Consider the following 5495-nt stretch of genomic DNA (forward strand, 5'->3'; position numbering starts at 1 on the left):
TACTCGCCGAGTTGTTCTTACAACTCGCCGAGTTCGAGACCATCTTCATCCAGCTCGCTGAGTTGTTCTTCCAACTCGTCGAGTTCCAGCTCATCTTCAAGCAACTCGTCGAGTCTACCCATGTGACTCGCCGATTACCACCGGTCTGAATCCATACATAAGCATTCCAGGCCATGCAATTGATCCAAAATGTAGATCTAGCCTCCTACAACCCATCCATCACGTAAAGTGGCAAACTTTACGTGAATCCAAAGAGATCTAGGCCTTTTACACTTTAGGGCTAGGGTTTGGGACAAATAGCTCCTTCAAACACTCATCAATAGGGACTTTTATGCATTCAAGCCTTTCTCCATTCCAGATCTGAGGTAGCAACCTCAGATCTAACCTCTAAACTCCAATACATTACAAGATATGTTTCCCCATAAACCCCAAAATGATGCATCTATATGAATACAGCCCAAGAACGAGATAATACCTCAAGAAAAGAACCCCCAACAGCAAAGAAACCCGAATCTAAGCAAAGCCCCTTGTTCCAAGCCTCCTAACCTTCAAGATTTCCTCAATAATCACTTCTTCAAGCCTCCAAATGCACTTTGATCCTCTCACACATGACAATTAGGGTTTCTGGACTTAAGAGAGAGTAGAGAGGCTGGGGGAAAGGAAAAGGATATTATGTTCTTTATATACGGCTCAACCTCCGGATTTAGGGTTTTCTCCACTCAGCACCAACTCGCCGAGTCCACCCATGCTACTCGCCGAGTTGGTCATTTAACACGCGACCCATTCGCGACCCTACTCGCCGAGTCCACCCATGGACTCGCCGAGTTCCCTTTTTCAATTTACTCTTTTAGCCCTTCAACTCTACTCTTGATATTTCAGGATGTTACAACTTATTGCATTTTGGGCCTCGGTGTGGGCTGAGTTGAGACTTAGGGTCCTTAGGCCTTATTGGGCCATCATAATTCAGTTGCTAAGGACCAAGGATTTAGTATTGGGCTTGAGTAAGGTCCAATAAAGGGCTTTGGGCCCAATGGAGCAAATTGGGCCATTAGTGGGCATTTAGTGGGGCCATGGATGGGCTTAGAAGGAATTGAGGGTTTTTGGGCCATGTTGTGACCCATGCCATAATAGGGGTAAAATGGTCATTTTACCCATAGAAGAATCCCTATTTCTATTTAGTATTTTATTTCCCATGATAGTTGGGAAGCAGCCAGAGCAGCAGTCGGGGATTTCTCATTCAGGAGTTTAGCAGTCGGCATCACGAGGTGAGTTTCCTTCCAGTAGGAACGGGTCTAAGGCCACAATGCCGACCCGTTTAGCTAGCAGTAGTTTCCGGATTTCGGTCCGATGCAGTAGTTAGTATGTTTGATGCCTTCGTGGCTCAGACAGGATTTATGTGTTATGTGTTCCGGGCTATGGACCGATGCAGTATGCAGTATATGTGTGTTCATGCTAGTTGATATGTTTATGTTATGCTTTGTTTAGTTAGTTCCGGACATCGGTCCGATGCAGGGGACAAGGTCCCAACCAGTTTTCAGACTTCGGTCCGATGCAGGGGGCAAGGCCCCAGTTAGTCAGGACTTCAGTCCGATGCAGGCGACAAGGTCCCGGTCAGTTTCCGGACTTCGGTCCGATGCAGGGGGCAAGGCCCCAGTTAGTCCGGACCTCGGTCCGATGCAGTGGGCAAAGCCCAGCATGTGCTTTATATGTTGTTGTATGGTATGTGGTAGTTTGGGGAAGCTCACTAAGCTTCGTTCTTACGGTTTACAGTTTTGGTTTCAGGTACTTAGTTTTCAAAAGAGGAGCTCGAAGAGGTTGCAGTGCACACACCATAGTCAGTTAGCCTGGGGAATGTTTTACTCTGATAATGAGATTATGTTTTGAATTTAATACTCGAAAATTATGCTATGACTTATGATTCGTTTTTATAAATATGGTTTTAGTAATGTTTTAAAAGAGTATTTTAGTCGTGATTTTTGGGTCGTTACAAGTTGGTATCAGAGCCTTGGTTTGAGGGATTCGGACATACTTGAGAGTGTGTCTGGACTCAAACTAAGGAAACGGTAAAAAGGTTTTCAAAAGAAAAACATTTTTGAAAGGAAATTTTGGGTAAAAAGGAGTTTGAAAAAAGAAAAGAGTTTTAGAAAAAGGGAAAATAATATTTAGAAAGAAAATAACTTGAAAAGAGAAAAAGGGTGTGGTGCATGCAATCAGCCGAGCTCAAGTAAGTACTCCCAAATTACCCATACAAGTTTATGATTATCAGTTTTAGTTCCAGTTTCAGTTTCAGTTTGAGTAGAACAACATGCTAGTATGGGACTAAGGATCTAGGAGGATGTCTTATGTGCCTGCTTATGTGCTTCAGCCTTATGAGAATTGCATGCTAGTATTGAGTAGACAGTAGTAGGATAGCCTGTGTAGGTTATGCCTGATAGTATGAGCTTAGCATTGTATGCTAGTACAGTTTCTTTTTATGAGAATAGTTTTGCATGGGTATGTTTCCTTTATCCAAATGTTGCTTGCTTTGTGCTTTGCGGGACTCTGAGGGATGGGAGTTAGCCAATAGGTGAATACGTCACATCACATGTGAGCAGGGTTGAATAATCTCAGAGTGTTGGATTCGGCCCTATTGCACAGCTCTTGTATGAGTCCAACAGTTGTAGGGACGAGTCTTTTACTCGAAGGATTATCTGAGCCTCATCACATGTGATCGTATTCAGGTGATGACTAATTGGCATTACAAGAAGGCCTTCAGCAGTTGAGGACTGGTTTGGGTGGAGTCAAAAGTTCCCTAGGGCAATCCTAGGAAGGTAGTAGCAGAGAACAGTAGCAGTATAGCGACTTGGTGGAGTTGAGGTAACTCTTGAGGAAAGTACAAATAGATGTGGAAGGTAGTATGGGCTTGTACTACTGAAAGTAGAGGATCCTTACTCGAATCAAGAGGGGCCGAGACAAGACCAAGGAACTTTTAGAGTGTGAGAGAGATCCCTCAGCAACGGTGTGTATATTGATCAAGAAGTGTTATATTTTCAGCATGGTGACATTGCGCGAGTTACCAGTTAGCAGTTCAGGTACCGGGGAGGGATCTGGCTCGGGCTCTGGAGCCGGGCAGCTTGATGATTAGATGAGGGATTTCATTTCCGCAGAGATTATGCGCAACATCATTGATCAGACTCCAGTAATTTTTGGCTCGGTTAGAGAGGCCATCGTGGAGCTAATAGACAGTCATCTTGAGGCCTTTAGGGTCGGGATAGTTTTGTTGGATTAGTGTCTAAGGCTGTAACTATATTTGGTAAGTACTTGACCCGGTTATGCATGGTCCTTTTGGGTTGCCTTCACCATAGCAACTTGACAGGATGATTTGTTAAGAGAGAAGAGATATTATTGTTAATTTATTATGAGAATAATATATTAAAGAGGTTAATTAAGAATTAGTTTGGTGACTTAAAGAGGTTAATTGAATAAAGGGGCATAAACTGTAAAATGTGTGATAGTTGTGTTTTGGGCTATGTATCCTTATAGGTAATGGGGTGGACGAAATTTAGGGTTAGGGAACCTTAAATTCATCCAAGCCTAGAATCTAGAAGGATCTTGGATTGCTTAGGGCCCAAGTTATTCAATTAGGGTTAAAGGTGAAACCCTAGTATCCCATAGTATAAATAGATCCCTAGGGTGAGGGAAATCGGCACTCATCAAAGGCAAGAAACCCTAGGGCCGATTTCTCACCCTCTCCCTTCTCTCTCAAGATCATCCTCTTGCTAGTTGGTGTTTGTAAGCCATTAAAGGAGTGACAATTATGACTCTAAGCTCCGAGAAGAAGAAGTATCAAGCAAATAATCTAAGGTATTATTCTAGATCCAGTTTCATATGATTTGATTCAATTATTTACATTAGATATAGTATTGTAAGTCTTGGATTCAATGCATGTTCAATTAGAGAAACCTAGATCCAAGCATTAGGGTTTGCATGTGCCCATAGGAAAGTTCTTATGGCTCAAACCCATCAGTGGTATCAGAGCCTTGATTGATTTCTATTGAATTGATGCATTGGTTAATTGCTTGTTGCTTGTAAAATTTGATTTTTGGTTTTCTGCCTGATGAACTCGGCGAGTTCCACTGTGGACTCGGCGAGTAGCTCCAACTCGGCGAGTCCATAGTGGGTACTCGGCGAGTTCGAGCGTCAGAAAGAGGGAGTTTCGGGATTTCTTGTTGTTTTACTTGAGGAAACTTGCCTTAACTGTTTTGGGTCATTAAAATCCGACTTTAACCATATATATGAGTATATTCTTGACCAAACAAAAGATAATTACCAATTAGTTGAATAATAATTTTCTTATGTGATAATAATTGATTATTTGAATTGAATTAGTTAATTATTTTGCAAGTAATATTGAATAAGATCAAATTAAGATAATTTAATTGTTGATTTACATTATTTGCCTTTTGATCTTTATGTTTTGAAAGGTTTAAAACTTGTCCTCAAGTTTTGAAATTTAAGTTTTGTGATTAAAAGTTTAATTTGAATAATTTAAATTTCAAACCCTAGAATTTTTAGAAGTTTAAAATTCAACCCTATACTATTATATGATTACAAGTTTAATATATATATATATATATATATATATATATATATATATATATATGTATGAGTAAAACGATGCTAGTCTTACCGTTAGTAGGCCTCACTCACGAAGCCGGTCTATAAGGTGGGTATAAGGTTGCTGCCTATAAAATGGCGCTTAATGGGTGTACACTCACACCTACCGCTTGCTTGATCGGTGGAGGGTCGTTAGCCGAACGGGTAGGATATGGCAACTCTCTCTCCTCATTAATAAGTATAATGAATCTATAAAGTAACTAAACTATTTTATAAAATTCCCAATCTTAGTTACTTTAGGAAAAGTGAATTGATGCAATCCCATGAAATTGCACTTTGCACCCTTGCTAAGAAGTTAGTGGAGCGTGTGTGGTTTACCGACACACTAATTGGTTCTAAGCAAAGGTGGCAAAGGGTGATTCATTGTTTATCATAGTTCGATGGAGCGTGTGTGGTTTACCAGCACATCAAATAAATGATTGTAACAATGAAGGCACCATGTAGATTTGCATGGTAATTCACACCCGCTTTGTGATCCTCGGTATCCCAGTCACAAACTAGAGGGGCATATCGAGATTTAAACATGCCATTGAAAGGTTCAATGAATCTCTCAAATCTAGGAATTCTCAATAAAACTTAAGGTTATGTTTTCATGATGAAAAATTAGTGAATCGTCATTCACTTACCTCCAAATTATTTGCATGATTGGATTACGACATCCCTTTTCTAATATGTAAATAATGTTGTTGGGTCTTAGCCCTAATTTTTCATTTTGGGTGTTTAATTAGGGATCCAATTCTAATCAAACTTTGTCCTTTCTATTTGTAGATGTCGAACACAAACAACGCTGCTGCTAACTCATTCACGCTAATGAGTCTTTGCCAAAAGGTGACCTTCGA

This window comes from Lactuca serriola, chromosome 8 (genome assembly GCF_051521515.1).
Source record: "Lactuca serriola cultivar US96UC23 chromosome 8, Lser_US96UC23_V15, whole genome shotgun sequence".
In the NCBI taxonomy this organism is placed as follows: Eukaryota; Viridiplantae; Streptophyta; class Magnoliopsida; order Asterales; family Asteraceae; genus Lactuca; species Lactuca serriola.